Source organism: Oryx dammah, unplaced genomic scaffold (assembly GCF_014754425.2).
Source record: "Oryx dammah isolate SB20612 unplaced genomic scaffold, SCBI_Odam_1.1 HiC_scaffold_18, whole genome shotgun sequence".
NCBI lineage: Eukaryota > Metazoa > Chordata > Mammalia > Artiodactyla > Bovidae > Oryx > Oryx dammah.
The window spans coordinates 8637181-8654491 of NW_024070202.1; the positions used below are offsets into that span (position 1 = coordinate 8637181).

Below are 17311 nucleotides of genomic sequence, written 5' to 3' on the forward strand. Positions count from 1 at the left end.
GTCTTTCCTAGCATCAGGGTCTTTTCCAATGAGTCAGCTCTTTGCATCAGGTGGCCAGAGTATTGGAGTTTCAGCTTCAACATCAGTCCCTCCAATGAACACCCAGGACTGATCTCCTTTAGAATGGACTGGTTGGATCTCCTTGCAGTCCAAGGGACTCTCAAGAGTCTTCTCCAACACCACAGTTAAAAAGCATCAGTTCTTCGGTGCTCAGCTTTCTTTATAGTCCAACTCTCACATCCATACATGACCACTGGAAAAACAGGTTTACTGAAATATCCTGAACATTTGCAAACCAATCATAATGTGAACATTTCGCTGTAAAGGTTTACAATAGAAAGAAATTGCTAGGGTTTCATGGAACTATTAAAATTGAAATTGAACCTCTTTTGGGGAAATTTCAATCTTTTCTCTATCACTTTTCAAAATAAACTGTGTCCCCTCTTTAGACCTAAGTATTTAATGATATTAATTCATTAAGTAAATGATATTATATTAGAGTTATATGCATAAAGAAACCTTTTTCTCTTAACCTGTTTCCTAATTTTTAAACAGTTTCCTTAATGTTTTTTTTTTTCAGTTTTTTAAAAAAACCCTTCTCTATTCATTTTTTCTGGATTTTCCAGATGGCACAGTGGTAAAGAACCCGCCTGCCAATGCAAGAGATGTAAGAGACATGGGTTCGATCCCTGGGTCAGGAAGATCTCCTGGAATAGAAATGGCAACCCACTCCAATATTTTTGCCTGGGAGATTCCGTGGACAGAGGGGCCTGATGGGCTACAGTCCATGGTGTGGCAAAGAGTCAGATATGACTGAGCATGTGGGTGTGCGTGCACACACACACACACACACACTTTCTACCCGCCCACCCCCCCACCCCCCCACCCCCCCACCCCCCCACCCCCCCTGCATCCCCCTTTCCAGGTACCTGCTTTCTTTGGTTTAATCTTTGGTGCCATCTGCCTGTATGGCCCTCCTTGTGTGAAGGTCAGACATCTGGCAGCCTTATATGTCTGAGCTAGCTCCATGTAAGTTGATAGGAAGCAAGAGTTTCTGCACAGATGAGAAATACCACAAAGCCTATATGGTAAAGCCTGTGGTCAGTAGATGCCTGAGCTAATATTTCTCCACTCAGGAGAAGGTTCCTAGTTCTGCTTTGAACATACCATTTGACTCAGACCTCTGTTCACCCGGTGTTCTAATAAGCCTGTTTATCTAAGCTGCCCAGCACAGGGATGGTTGAAGAATCTGTGGCAAGACTGAGAAGGGTGTGGTGGTGTTAGAAGGAAGTGGCACAGTTACAGCTGTAAGAAGGAAAGCTTAATGCCAAAGAAAGGATGAACCATCTCAGTGAAGCAGAGGAGCTCACAAATATCGATTATTGAGATCAGGAGGCAGTGGCCCTGTATACTTGCTGTTAAAGCCTGCTGGCTGTCACTGGTTCATAATTGACCCCATCATCAATTGAAGATTAGTTTTGGTTTATTATGCGATATTTAAAATGTTGTAGAAGTGCATAGTATTTTTTAGAATTAAAAAATAGATCTCATTTTAAGACATCAGGTTTTGTTTACTTAGTACCTAGTATTTTTGTTGGTTTCTTTCCCATCTTTTCCTCTTTGTCCACTGAGATGGTTTTTTACAAAAGACTTTTATCTCTTCTCTTTGAAGACAGACGCTTTATCTTAATCTCTCCTAATGCTCTTCTGTGGTGTGGTTTGATATATACACCTCAGTGTCCCCTGATAAATATAGTCTTCATAGCAGTAGATAGCGAATCCTTCCTGTAAAACATGAGCATACTGATTAATTTTCCCAGGCTGCACCTTCAGCCTCTCTCCTTACTTTTGTTGCATGGCCCAGCTCCTTGTTTACCTGTATATATTTGGTGACACTCTTCTTTCCCCCACACACCTCTCAAGCTTTCCCATCCATTTCCACTCTACGGGAGTCCACAGCTTTGGTTTGAACTACTGTCATCAGCAGATCCTCCTAATATTGATGGATGTAACAAGTGCGGAGGCTGTTTTGGGGGCTAGGGAAACACAGGAGAGCCAGTGAGTAGAATTGCAGGCTCTTGAGTAGTTTGTGTTCTAGTGGGGGAGGAAGACAAGCAAATCAATAATCTAGATAGTGAAGCAAGAACAGTGCAGTGTGATGGGCTGAGGGGGCACCAACGCAAGAGGGGGGCCCCCGGAGGGCTCTGGGGAGGAGCTACCTGAGGACCCACCCAAGTCAGGAGGAGTCTTTGATTGCAGAGAACCTGGCTGCTCATCGCTGGGTGCATTGCTACCTATTCGTTGAATGAATAAATGAAAGACTAAAGCAGAAGATTATTGTGTTGTTTCTTGGGTTTTGTACAGAATAGTTTAGCGAACACAAACACTGTACATGCCCTTATCTACCAATTCTCTAGAAAGAAAAAACACATAGGTACTACTTAAGTGAAGAAACTAAAGCTAACACTTCTGATGTGGATTTTTGTCAGGGAACTTTGAGTCATAGGGGAGGGGAGATTAAGCCTTAAAGTATGGAGTTGGGAGATTCACTAATTCTTAAAATTTTTACTTTAAAATTTGCTGGATGTGTAGCAGTGTGTTAACGTGTTATGGAGGAGTAAAAAAAAGAAAAAAAATGAAACTGATGTGAATTTGTTCCTCAATGGCCTTCATAGGGGGAAAACGCCAGTACTATAGGAGAGTTTTATGAGGCAGCATATGGTTAATGATTCAAAGGCTTAAATGATTCAAGTAAATGTTGGTTCTGAGAAAGGAGAGTCTTTGTGGGCTGGAGCTTGAGCAGTCACAAACACAGCTCCAGATTCTTGAGAGACTTGTTGAAATGAACTCTGCTGCACAGAAGCAAAGTGCATATAACTCGATAGTTTTCCGATATTAAGGAGATAGCTTTCTTTCCTGGCTTTTGTGAAGAGCAAGCTGCATACTGTCTGTGTTTGAAGAACTTTTCGTAAGATTTTTGGATGAGCTTTGCTGTTGCAGAAAAAAAGTTCCATGTCTTCCCATTGTCACTGAGAAGGATGAAGATGAGGATGGTTTGCGAACAGCAGATGTGGGAGATGATTCCTTTAAACCAGTTAGCATGTAAAGGGAAAACACTTTTCCCTGGGATTTCTTTTTCTTAATTTACTTTTCATGGGAGGATAATTGCTTTCAATGTTGTGTTGGTTTCTGCCCTCCACCATGAATCAGCCACAAGTGTACGTGTGTCCCCTCCCCCTTGAGCCTCCCGCCCGCCCCTCCCAGTCGTCACAGAGCACAGGGCTGGGCTCCCGGTGCTGGAGAGCAACTTCCCGTCAGCCATCTGGTCTGCACGTGCATTGCATATATTTCAATGCAGCTCTCTCCCTGAGGTTACTAAGTGTGCACTAGTCCTGGGAGCTATAGAGATATTTGACATTGTTGTTACCTCTTCTTGTCCTTTGATTTCTTAATTAAGTGAATATCTATGAGGTCAAATGTCATGCCTGACTTTTTTGATTTGTTGCCTCATGTATTTCTTGGTTGTGTCCTAATCTACTTTTTTGCCCTTTGGCAATTCTGTCTTCTGAGGATAGGAGATAACTTTAAACAAGGGTGAGTTGTAGATCAGTCTCTGTCCTGTAGGGGTCGCTACGAGAGTGGCAGTTTGGATCTTTGCTGGCCACCCAGCACCGTGTGGCATGACTTGACACAATTAGCCTAAGGATTGTGAGATCTGGTTTGTGTTGATATTTTACTTTTGAGGGTCATATGAGCTGTAACTCCCATCAAGAATTCTGCAGGCTCCTTATTATGTATTTAATCACTTTGGTTCCGTAAATGCCACACCTGTGCATTTTTTTTTTTTAACCTCTGTTATGTGGTGCATGGTTATTTTAGAGTTCTCATCATGCCCCATTTGCATATGAGAAATCTATGCACATAGATACATTAAATGTTTTAGTGGCTTTTGCAGCACAAATGCAAATGATGGCAGCCTAAACTTGGCCTTCTCTAGGACCTCAGGTTACTGTTTAATGGGTTTGTCACTCAAGACACTTACTGGCTTGCCCCAGTGCTTTTAAAAAATTGAATCGAGCATGATGAGGTCCATCCTCTTGATTAAATGTTTTTCCTCCTATGCAATCACCATTATCTGTTTGGCTCCCATTCTTTTGAGGCAGCCCTGCATTGCAAATCAATATCTTTCTGAAGAGACAGTGTGTTGTGAATTGCCTGGACAGAATATGCACGGTTACTTTGGCTGCAATGCTGCTGCAGAGCCTGGATTACTCTGTCTTCCTGGGAACTCCACAGGCAAGTCCATCGTGTTTAGAGGAAAAAAAAAAGAGAGATTCTTTTGGGAAAAAAAATTAAAGTGTTAAGGCTATTGATCCTGAATGCGAGCATGTCCTTTGTGTTCTTCTGAACCATTTTTGGTCCTCTTCCATGGAGATTAGCTTCTCTAGGTATTTCTGGGTGTTTTTTTTTTTTTTTTTTCTTTCCCCTGCTTTTGCTTCCCCCTTTCTTGGTTGTAGTACGGCCGTACCATTTCAGCTTGCTAGTGCAGAAAGATGTGAATTCAGTTGCTGTATGAGCCTGGCCTGGTACAAGCACATTGCTAGAGACATGCTAAAGAGTTCCAGGTGATTCGAGCCTGAGAGAGACAACAGCAAAACGGTAAGACGGAGCATGCTTAAAATCAGAGCAGGGGGTTTAATTTGGAGCATCTCAGCAAGTCTGAATCCTGACTCACTCATTTACAACTTGAAAAGGATTCATTTTGTGCATGTCATTTTACTCACCCCCTTCTATTTAACTGCCAGAACCCATCACAGGTTGATCAAGGGGCTATTTAAACTAAAGATCTGACAGGAGGTTACCAACGGCAGAGTCTCTTGAGGTTTCCGAGGCTACTGCTTGTACTTTGTAAACACCAGGAGCAGCGATAAGATGAGGAAAAGGTTTGCGACTGTGCTTCTTTGCCGGAGCTGAATGTTATTTCTTCTGAAACTCATCTTATTTATTATAGCTTAAAGAGATCTTACGGATTGTTTTGCCCGGCTATGCTTGGCTGAATGTCCTCTGAGTCGAGCTGGTGAAGGACGGGAGACCACTTTTCTCGTTTGGATGAACTGATGTCCGTGAATTAGCTGGAATGGCTCTGAGTGCAGTACACATCTCTGATATATTAGGGATCTGGGGCTTCCTCCCTGCTCCTCCCCCCTCCCTTCTGGAGCACGGAAATGCACCTGCTTTAGGTGTTTGCTGCCTGGCAGAGGTCAGTGTGCTGGTATTTTGCATCTTCCCACCTGGCGCGGTTGTGCTCTCGTGTACAGAAGTGGTCATCCTTTATGCAGTTCTGCTTGAAGCGCTGACTCTAAGAGTGGACTGTTAGCATTTTGGAGGCTAATGGAGAACTCCTGCAGGCATGAAGGTCCGGGCAGCAGAGAGGCGCCTCCAAAATGATGCCCACCTGCTTGGGGAGAAGATAACAGCTGAGACACAGAAGTGTAATAAACCTTGATCTCTGCAGAGGTCGAATTCCTATTTCCGTTTGTTAGTGAGCACCTAGTCTTAGGGGTGGGGGTGGTTGAAGTTGAAAGACATGTTTTAATATTGTTCACAGTGAGACTACTACATTGCGCGGTTCTGGTGATTTTATAAGGTTCCAACTATTGTACAGGTACTGGATGTTAAGGGTGTCAGCATTTGAATTTTTTGGCTTTAAAAATGTTCTCCTTATGTATACTTTAACTGAGTACTTCATGTAAAAATGTAAATGATGATGATAGTGAATATTAGTTGAGAAAAAACATCAGTAACTTGGTGTGGCATGTTGCTCATAAGCCAGTTGTATGTAATTTTGTGACATAAGTATTTCTAAGAAAGAACACTCGATTACTTGATAGGCTAGTTGAGAGAATTAGTGATAATATTTGGGTTCACTAGAATTTTTTTAAGGGGGACCTTAAATATTCTTCTGTATTCACATTATTTATTGTAAAGGTCAGACATTAATTTTTGGCAAGGAATATTTGGATTTTCTTCCAAAGATAGTGAAAATTTTCTGTTATTTTGACCATTTACTTTTTCCTAAAAAATGGAGATGAACTATACAAGCTATCTTTTCTATACTTTAGTTGTTCCTTTAAAAACAACTTTTTTTTCCTACTCAGACCATGATATGCCCTGTGTTTGCTGGTTCTTTGCCTGAGAGTGATACCTTCTAGTTATTTATATTTTACCTTCACTTTTTGTAAGCTATGAGGTTTCTTTTTTTTTCGTCCTGTGGCAGGAGTTGTACGTTTGCAAAAAGTAAGTAAGTTTTTAAAAGGAGAATAGTAGAGCAGTTAATAAGATTGATTTTCCTATCAATCTTTTTTAAATTCCTCATTCTGCAAACATTTATCAGCCATTTACTCTATAAGGCATCGTAAGACGCGCTGTGAAGGAAGTCAAGATGAAATAGATACACTCCCTTCCCTGAAGGAGCTTAGGGATCGTAGCTTTGGTATTTTTCTCAGGAATATGCCCCATTATACTTTCTCATGAATAAGTAAATTTGATGCTTTTCATATTTTCCTACTTCGGAGAATTGTCCTCCATTTATATCTTTTAATCATTTATTTATTAAACGAGCATTTATGGAGAGTCTACTGAGCAGCAGTGTAACTGCTGAGACACAGCTAGTCCCTGTCCTCAGAAAACTTACAATCTACTCCTTAAAATAGTTCAAGGAGACATTTAAAATTTTTTTCATTTTGGGCAATTGTGAAACACACACTATATGCCTTGATGTTTTTCCATTTTAAAAATTGTGGTGAAAAATATATGTAACACAAAATTTTCCATTTTAACCATTTTTAGGTAGGTAATTTATTGGCCTAAGTACATTCCCAATGTTTTGCTATCATCATTGCTGTCCAAGTGCAGAACTTTTCATCATCCCTAATAGATATTCTGTCGATTAAGTGATAACTTCCCCAGTCTCTGTCTCTAGCCTTTGGTAATCTCTAGTCTACATCCATGTCTGTGAATTTGCCTTTTCTTGGTATGTCATATCAAGTGGAATCATAAAGTATTTGTCCTTTTGTGTTTAGTTTATTTTATCCAATGTGTTTAATTTCAATAAAGCAAGTTCCCATATCGACTTCTATGGACATCTAATAAATATGGATAATTTAGAAATGCTGAAAAGCCTAGGGGAAAGTGTAGGAATGAGGAATAGAAATGCACTGATCTAAGGATATATTCATTTGGATTCTTTACATGGCCTGGTAGTTGAGCATGGTAATTGGCTAGATTTTCATGTGAATTTTTTGCTTATAGAAAGCAACTGTCGACTGAAATATATAGCGGAAGGCTGGACTGTGGCTCTTGTCATTGTGAACATCCAGATTTTACCCACTCTGCTTCTAGTCTGTTACATTAAAAACTTTATAAGCAAAGATTGATCATGTTGAGATCCTCTTGCAGAACCAGAGACTCTTAGAGCTGGGAGGTACTTCAGCAGTCAATCGTTTAACCAGTTGACTCATCTTCATTTCATTTGGCCAGTTGGAGGGTGAGACTCCACTCAGGCTCTTGATGCCCACTGCAAGTCTTCTCTCACTCCCCGATGCTGTTTTCAGTGTACACTCCACCCCCAAATCACAGATCTCCTCTGAGTTAGAGGGGAGTGAGAAAGGGTAAAAGCTTCACGCCCCATTAAGCAGATTTCCATTGGATGAAGTAAGCCTGGCTTCATCAGTGGAGCGTTCTCCTTCTCACCTTTCTTCCTGATGCTACTATTAAATCTAAATGACTTTCTCATAGATCTTTTTTAGAAAGCTGAGTTAAGGCTCTAGAGCCTCTGTTTATCTACCATTGACCAATATGATGATTCTTAGATGGGTTCAATCAACACTTTATATCCATGCCTTTAGCATACTCTTCAGGAAACACAGGGCTTCCCTGGTGTCTCAGATAGTAAAGAATCTGCCTGCAACGTGGGAGACTTGGATTTGATCCCCGCATCAGGAAGATACCCTGGAGAGAGGAATGGCAACCCACTCCAGTATCCTTGCCTGGAGAATCCAGTGGACAGAGACTACAGCCCGTAGGGTCACAAAGAGTTGGACTCAACTAAGCAACTAACACTTTCACTTCAGGAAATACGAACATATATGGGAAGAGGCCTGAGCCTTCCCATCTTCCCCATCAGTCTGTCCTTCTTAATAAATCTTTTACTTTCTGCCCCCACCCACATACACCCTAATACTTTGATTTTCAGCCTTGACTTTTGATATGAGGATCAATTTTTGATAAGATTGAGAGCCAGATTAGTCAAAACCATGTTAAATTTACATGGTGGAAGTGATGAGGAGATGGCAAGGATGGGTTGGAAAACCTCAAAGCACAGGGCAGTTACTTTGCTCAGTTCTAAAAGCACTTTTCTTTTGTATCAAGAGAGGAAAGAATGAGAGAAGTGTTGCAGGTCAGATCTGTGCTTTCCTTATTTCTTTCAGGATCTAAGTCCCAAGGGACATTTAAGGAAGATAACCTGGTGGTCAAGAGCTTGGGCGTCACAGTCAAAGTCCTGAAATAATTCCTGTTTCCTGTGCATGCTCTGTGTGGTCTTGGACACGTTATTTAACTCTTGTGTACCTCAATTTAATCATCTGTGAAACTGGGATGATAATAGTACCTCTTGAGGTGGTTGTAGAGGTTAATTGAGAAACTACTTATGAAACTTTAAAAATAGCATTGCATTTAATAAGAGTTTAATAATAGCCATCATCCCAGGTGGCTCAGTGGTAAAGAATCTGCCTACTAATGCAGGCATGCAAGAGACATGTGTTTAATCCCTGGGTCAGGAAGATCCCCTGGAGGAGGAAATGGCAGCCCACTCCAGTATTCTTGCCTGGAGAATCCCATGGACAAAAGGGCCTGGTGGGCTACAGTCCATGGGGTCACGAAGAGTCAGACATGATTGAGCACACACAATAGCCTTCATCGTCATTGCCATGGTCATCCAGAAATCCTTAATCTCCATCTCTCTTTTCTATCAATTTATATCAAATCTTGCCCAAGATCCTTCTCCAGTTTGCTAGTTTATTGAGCATATGTGACAGTATCTTAATGTTATTGGGTTTGGGTATAAAAGGAGAATAAAAGAAAGAATTCTTCAGTATTCTAGTTACAACCTGACAGGTTTGGGAAGGATTATATGGTCTGTAGATTTCCTCTTCGGCCCAACTGATACAAATGTGCTCCAGTGGCTTATTCCATAGCTAAATGAGATCTTGCTAAAAATACAAAGCTGACAGTGAAATGTTCCTGGAAGCACTGGGGCTTGTTTTCAGGTGGCAGCCGAACAGCAGGGCGTGTGTATCCCACTGTTCTGTGCTATTCACCTTGAATATCTCAGTTAGGATTCACTATTGAATTTTGTCAGTCATGAGAAAGGTTTACAGAACCAGTCCTCATGAAAGCCATCAGGACTTTATTATTAATGGATTGCTGTCAAATTTATTATCATCGAAATTTTAGTTCTTTACAAAAGATGGGCCAGCTGTTAAAGCTACATTGAGAGATACTTCCATTTTCTACCCAGAGGTTCATTGTTCCCTGTGTTTCTCTTCATGAGCTCTGTGTGGTTAGTGACCCATATATGATTCTCTGAAAATTTTAAGAGCTTCAGAAGTCAATTTTATATTGAGTGGTGCCCTATATATTTCTGAATTCTTCAGTGAGGTTTGCATCTAGATTTATTTTATTAGAATAAACCCATTAAACTTCTAAACTTTCTACCATCACTCTCGACACTGATCACTGCTTTTTCCCAAGCATTAATAATACATTTAGATGTTATTAAAAAAATGGTTATTATAGGTGAGGAGATAGAAATTGTGTTTATTTATACAGCCATCTGTTTGAGAGTGAGAAGAAAGTACACAATTTTATTTCTCCTTCAGGGGAGGAATTTAAACATATTTATAATCTTTATTTTTAAATGCTGTTCATATGGTTACCAGGGGAAAGAAATTCAGGTCCTGATGGATCAGTAAGTACCTGCAGTAGTGTCTTGTTTCAGCTTTATATTTTTAATGTTATTTTACCTTCTGGATGCTTTATCTTACATGAGGGACAGAATATTGGGCTACAGATATTTGAAAGGTTTAAACATGAAGGAAGAACTAGGCTAATTTAGTACAAAGAAGCTGTGGGTGGTGCAGTGAGGCTAGGAACAGAAAACAGAATTCAGAAGGCATTGAGACTCTTGTTTTCACAGCCTTTGAGACACATGGCAGTTTCTGTTGTCTTCATGATGTCAAAAAAACAAACAAAAAAACCCCCTCAAATGCTAAGCATATGTGTACAGAAAGCAGTCTGGACCATGTTATTGATTTTAAACATCTATGATTCTGAGTTCAGCCTGGTCTCTTTATTGGTTGTTAGTGCTTCTGACATGAACAACCTTTTAACATTGCCCCAGTAGTAGTCAGCGCCCCTCCCTGGATTATTTTGTACCTCTGCACGGTATGGGGTCCTTTGAAAACACAGCCTGGTTTCTCCTTCTCAGGTAGGACCCCAAACAAAACCTAATAAAGAGAAAAGCTCTATTTAAACCTGTAAATTCTATGAGAGAGGTCAGGAAAAGTCCCCATTTGCAGGAACGGACTTTTTTCTAGAGTAAGAGCTGTAAGGGAGTAGTGTCTTGGTGAAGAAACGAATTAGCCATGCCGTGTGAGCCACATTCTGTAGCTCAAGTCTTCTGTTGTGTCGAGGGTGGGTATTCCAGTTCCCACTGCAGCTGTGGGAGTTTTGTGAGTTAGAATAGGCTTTTGCTTTGTGGAATCTCAGTAAGGCCACTCCTGTTTCGTGCATGCGGATTCTCCTTTCATGCGTCCATTTCTGGGCCCTCTGGCTCTAGATGGGAGGGGGGAGGCGATATAGATGTCGATGCTAGCATTTCACCTCCCAACACCCTGTGTTCATTTGGCTTATGACATGACTGTGACACCCATGGCTCCCTTTTTTTTCTATGATGGAATTTTTAAAAAGATCTGTTTATTATTTTTATGGCCTTGGTGGGTCTTTGTTGCTGCACGCGGGCTTTCTCGCTGCAGCAGTCAGAGGCCACTCTCCACAGCGGCGTGCAGGGTTCTTGGCCGTGGCTTCTCTTGTGGCGGAGCACACACTCTAGGAGAGTGGACTTCAGTTGTTGTGGCTTGTGGACTCTAGAACTCTGGCTCCGTAGCTGTGGCACCGGTCCTCAGGTGCCCTGTGGCATGTGGGATCTTCGCAGAGCAGAGATCAAACCTGTGTCTCTAGCACTGCAAGGCAGATTCTTAACTGCTGGACCACCAGGGAAGCCCCTTGATGGAATTTTAACCAGCATATAATTATGGTTGTCAAGTGGGAAGCAGAAAATTCACACATCGTCTCCTTTCCCGCTCTGGACCTTTTGGAGATATTTAGTAAGTTTTTACTGGAAATAGTTAGGAAAGAGGCCCAGACTGCAGAGAATTGCCTGTCATTCTGTTTGGGAGTAGGCCTTCCAGTCCTTTGTCTAGACTAGGGCCGGAAATGAACGGTTATATCTCATAGGCAGAAGGCTTTTTTTTTTTTACCTGCTTTATAGTACATGGCACTGTTCACATATGTAAGTGCCTTTTAAATTTTCATATCTGGATCCTGAAGTGACTTCCTTTGAATTCTTTTTTTTTTGTTTTTCTTTTCAAAGTTACCACATAAACTCTGGTAGATAAAGAATAAAGTGAAATTCTGGATTCAATTCTCCTTAGAATACTTACGTGGTAATTTTTTTCACAGATAATAGTGGTCCAGAGCAAAACAATGGCTTCTGCATTAGAAACACATAATTCCATAATTCCTTCTACTACAGGAAGTAATGTTACTTGTATTTTTATAATCTATGTGTAGTCTTCTTTCTCTACTCCTCACATGCTCCAATCCCATTGCTTTTTAAAAATTCATGTATATATTGGGTGTATCTTATTGGAGAATTTGTCTTCAGAGTTCAAAATTATATAAAAGAATTAGCTGAAATTACTGTGATGTTTGTTGGGAAGCTTGAGCAAAAATGCTACCCAAGGAATGTCGATATGATTATCACTTATTTTGTACCCAAAGACTGAAACAGCATTTGCCTCTCAAACGCTTGACTTCTTTCACAGTCTCAGTTCTTTATTTGACCGTAGCAGCAGACTTTATTATTCTTCTGTGGGTTAGAGCATTGCACCTCAGACTTTAATGTCCACACAAATCCGCTGGGTGTCTTGTTAAAATGCAGGTTCTGATTCAGGAGGATTGAGGTAAGGGTGGGGCCTGTGGTCCTGGGTGACGCCTGTGCTGCCGCGCTGAGGGCAGCCAGGGGTAAAGACTATTCTAGATGAAATCCTGATCACCCAAAATAACCACATTCCAAAAAACAGACAACAACTAACAGCAGAGAGGGCATTTCAGCCCTTACTGTGAGTGTTCATTCAACTTCATGTTAAATTTGTCATTATGAAATCGTGGAATTTTAACCAGCATATCAAGTGGGAGTCAGAAAATCTCACATGTCTTCTCCTTTCTTCCTTTGACTTTTTGGGGCTAGTTAGTTTTTAGTGTAGAAATAGTATAAAATAAAGAACCTAGAGGTCAGTAAATACATGCCTCTGTCTATGCCAGCCTTTAAGCAAACTGAATCTCTTACGTCTAAATCAAGTCTATAATTATACCAGAAGGGAAAGCAACTCAATAAAATCATTTTAGTGATGCATATTAAAGTTTAAACTCCTGGGAAGACTACCTACATATTTCATAATACAATCAGGAAAACCATGATTGAATCTCTTGGTGATAAGCACTGAAGCCCAGGAAGGACGTAAGGAGACTACAGTCACTGAAGCGGCATAAAGGAATGTGATGTCCTCAAGAGTTCTCCATTCAGCTGTGTACATTAGCTGACAGATTCAGGACTGAATGAAATTAGGTCGGACCCCAAAGAAACCGGTCAGTAGAAAAATAAGCATTTTAAAGTTAAATTCCAGTAACAGAATTCTGGCTAGTGGGAACGGCTAGTGAAGCCTTTATATTGACTGGGAAAGAGCTGGTCTCAGAAGGTACCTCACTGTACTGTACGTAGTTTCTTAGGACTCATTTTTGAAATGGCCTATGTTTAGTTAAAAGGGAAGGCTTAAACTAAGGAAAAAGGAAACAATAAGGAAAACAATCCATCTCTGAATAACTGTTATCAGAGTACCCATTTCCTGCTGTTTTTCGAGCTCTGAGAATATGAAAGAAATGGAAGGTGTGGTTTCTCTGCCCAAGTGTTTGCAGTCTGGTTGTGGAAGTAAAAATACATGAGCAACAGAGCAAGACAAACGCCTCCTCCCACCCCAGCAGATAAACCAAATGCATGAAAACAAATTCCATAATAGATTATATGAAAACACATTAGACGGCATGTATTTAAGTGACAGGTTATGAGGTACAGTCTAAAAATGGTGTTGTTCTTATTGCGGGCATCTTTGGTTGCGACAGTGACCGTGATGCAGGGACATGACTAGCGTTTAGTAGAGAGGACTGGGGTTACCAGTGTCCCACAGTGTGACTGCCGCTGTGTGCTGCTTGCTAATAACCAGCCCCTCAGCCAAGAGGCCCTGGACGCTGTCACTGAGACAATGCCAGGACTGGAGAGTTGAGGAAGATCCACAGAGGCTGGAGCTCTCAGGAGAGGAGTTCCTGGTGTGAACCTGTCTGCCTCCTCTCTAAATACTAAAACCCCAAGAGAAAGAAAAGGTAAAATGAAGCACAAAGAAGTGAATTTATGTGTCTGGTCTTATCTTTGTAGTTGTTCTACTTAAAATCATTTACCAGCAGTGGATATTAATAGTAACAGACTGGTTCCAAATAGGAAAAGGAGTCCGTCAAGGCTGTATATTGTCACCCTGCTTATTTAACTTCTATGTAGAGTACATCACGAGAAACGCTGGGCTGGAAGAAACACAAGCTGGAATCAAGATTGCCGGGAGAAATATCAATTAGCTCAGATATGCAGATGACACCACCCTTATGGCAGAAAGTGAAGAAGAACTAAAAAGCCTCTTGATGAAAGTGAAAGAGGAGAGAGAAAAAGTTGGCTTAAAGCTCAACATTCAGAAAACGAAGATCATGGCATCCGGTCCCATCACTTCATGGGAAATAGATGGGGAAGCAGCGGAGACAGTAGCAGACTTTATTTTTTGGGCTCCAAAATCGCTGCAGATGGTGACTGCAGCCATGAAATTAAAAGACGCTTACTCCTTGGAAGAAAAGTTATGACCAACCTAGATAGTATATTCAAAAGCAGACATTACTTTGCCGACTAAGGTCCATCTAGTCAAGGCTATGGTTTTTCCTGTGGTCATGTATGGATGTGAGAGTTGGACTGTGAAGCAAGCTGAGCGCCGAAGAATTGATGGTTTTGAACTGTGGTGTTGGAGAGGACTCTTGAGAGTCCCTTGGACTGCAAGGAGATCCAACCAGTCCATTCTTTTTTTTTTTTTTTAATTTTTATTATTATTATTTTTTATTTTTTAATTTTTATTTTTACTTTATTTTACTTTACAACACTGTATTGGTTTTGCCATACATTGACATGAATCCGCCACGGGTGTACATGAGTTCCCAATCCTGAACCCCCCTCCCACCTCCTACCCCATATCATCTCTCTGGATCATCCCCATGCACCAGCCCCAAGCATCCTGTATCCTGCATCGAACATAGACTGGCGATTCGTTTCTTACATGATAGTATACATGTTTCAGTGCCATTCTCCCAAATCATCCCACCCTCTCCCTCTTCCTTAGAGTCCAAAAGTCCGTTCTATACATCTGTGTCTCTTTTGCTGTTTCACATACAGGGTTATCGTTACCATCTTTCTAAATTCCATATATATGTGTCAGTATACTATATTGGTGTTTTTCTTTCTGGATTACTTCACTCTGTATAATTGGATCCAGTTTTATCCATCTCATTAGAACTGATTCAAATGTATTCTTTTTAATGGGTGAGTAATACTCCGCTGTGTATATGTACCACAGCTTTCTTATCCATTCATCTGCTGATGGACATCTAGGTTGTTTCCATGTCCTGGCTATTATAAACAGTGCTGCAAAGAACATTGGGGTACACGTGTCTCTTTTGATTCTGGTTTCCTCAGTGTGTATGCCCAGCAGTGGGGTTGCTGGGTCATATGGCAGTTCTATTTGGAGTTTTTAAAGGAATCTCCACACTGTTCTCCATAGTGGCTGTACTAGTTTGCATTCCCACCAACAGTGTAAGAGGGTTCCCTTTTCTCCACACCCTCTCCAGCATTTATTGCTTATAGACTTTTGGAACTGGTGTGAAATGGTACCTCATTGTGGTTTTGATTTGCATTTCTCTGATAATGAGTGATGTTGAGCATCTTTTCATGTGTTTGTTAGCCATCTCTATGTCTTCTTTGGAGAAATGTCTATTTAGTTCTTTGGCCCATTTTTTGATTGGGTCGTTTATTTTTCTGGAATTGAGCTGCAGGAGTTGCTTGTATATTTTTGAGATTAGTTGTTTGTCAGTTGCTTCATTTGCTATTATTTTCTCCCATTCAGAAGGCTGTCTTTTCACGTTGCTTATAGTTTCCTTTGTTGTGCAGAAGCTTTTAATTTTAATTAGATCCCATTTGTTTATTTTTGCTTTTATTTCCAGTATTCTGGGAGGTGGATCATGGAGGATCCTGCTGTGATTTATGTCGGAGAGTGTTTTGCCTATGTTCTCCTCTAGGAGTTTTATAGTTTCTGGTCTTACATTTAGATCTTTAATCCATTTTGAGTTTATTTTTGTGAATGGTGTTAGAAAGTGATCTAGTTTCATTCTTTTACAAGTGGTTGACTGGTTTTCCCAGCACCACTTGTTAAAAAGATTGTCTTTACTCCATTGTATATTCTTGCCTCCTTTGTCAAAGATAAGGTGTCCATAGGTGTGTGGATTTATCTCTGGGCTTTCTATTTTGTTCCATTGATCTATATTTCTGTCTTTGTGCCAGTACCATACTATCTTGATGACTGTGGCTTTGTAGTAGAGCCTGAAGTCAGGCAAGTTGATTACTCCAGTTCCATTCTTCTTTCTCAAGATTGCTTTGGCTATTCGAGGTTTTTTGTATTTCCTTACAAATCTTGAAATTATTTGTTCCAGTTCTGTGAAAAATACCGCTGGTAGCTTAATAAGGATTGCACTGAATCTGTAGATTGCTTTGGGTAGTATATTCATTCTCACTATATTGATTCTTCCGATCCATGAGCATGGTATATTTCTCCATCTATTAGTGTCCTCTTTGATTTCTTTCATCAGTGTTTTATAGTTTTCTATATATAGGTCTTTAGTTTCTTTAGGTAGATATATTCCTAAGTATTTTATTCTTTTCATTGCAATGGTGAATGGAATTATTTCCTTAATTTCTTTTTCTACTTTCTCATTATTAGTGTATAGGAATGCAAGGGATTTCTGTGTGTTGATTTTATATCCTGCAACTTTACTATATTCATTGATTAGCTCTAGTAATTTTCTGGTGGAGTCTTTAGGGTTTTCTACGTAGAGGATCATGTCATCTGCAAACAGTGAGAGTTTTACTTCTTCTTTTCCAGTTTGGATTCCTTTTATTTCTTTTTCTGCTATGATTGCTATGGCCAAAACTTCCAGAACTATGTTGAATAGTAGCGGTGAAAGTGGGCACCTTGTCTTGTTCCTGACTTTAGGGGAAATGCTTTCAATTTTTCACCATTGAGGATAATGTTTGCTGTGGGTTTGTCATATATAGCTTTTATTATGTTGAGGTATGTTCCTTCCATTCCTGCTTTCTGGAGAGTTTTTATCATAAATGGATGTTGAATTTTGTCAAAGGCCTTCTCTGTATCTACTGAGATAATCATATGGTTTTTATTTTTCAATTTGTTAATGTGGTGAATTACATTGATTGATTTGCGGATATTGAAGAATCCTTGCATCCCTGGGATAAAGCCCACTTGGTCATGGTGTATGATCTTTTTAATGTGTTGTTGGATTCTGATTGCTAGTTTTGTTGAGGATTTTTGCATCTATGTTCATCAGTGATATTGGCCTGTAGTTTTCTTTTTTTTTGTGGCATCTTTGTCAGGTTTTGGTATTAGGGTGATGGTGGCCTCATAGAATGAGTTTGGAAGTTTACCTTCCTCTGCAATTTTCTGGAAGAGTTTGGGTAGGATAGCTGTTAGCTGTTCTCGAAATTCTTGGTAGAATTCAGCTGTGAAGCCGTCTGGACCTGGGCTTTTGTTTACTGGAA

At 40.4% G+C, this 17311-nt stretch overlaps 1 protein-coding gene across 2 annotated transcripts in view; it reads left to right on the plus strand.

Annotated features, from left to right (window-relative positions):
* Positions 1-17311, plus strand: part of CDK14 (cyclin dependent kinase 14) — a 557423-nt gene that overhangs the window by 126019 nt on the left and 414093 nt on the right. Inside the window, exon 1 of one of the 2 annotated variants that reach the window (XM_040260249.1) lies at positions 3567-4659. The exons of the other annotated variant lie outside the window; for it this stretch is intronic. The gene's annotated coding sequence lies outside the window, so the exon portion shown is untranslated. Of the gene's footprint in view, positions 1-3566; positions 4660-17311 lie in introns of those variants that run through there. 2 annotated transcript variants of the gene reach the window in all.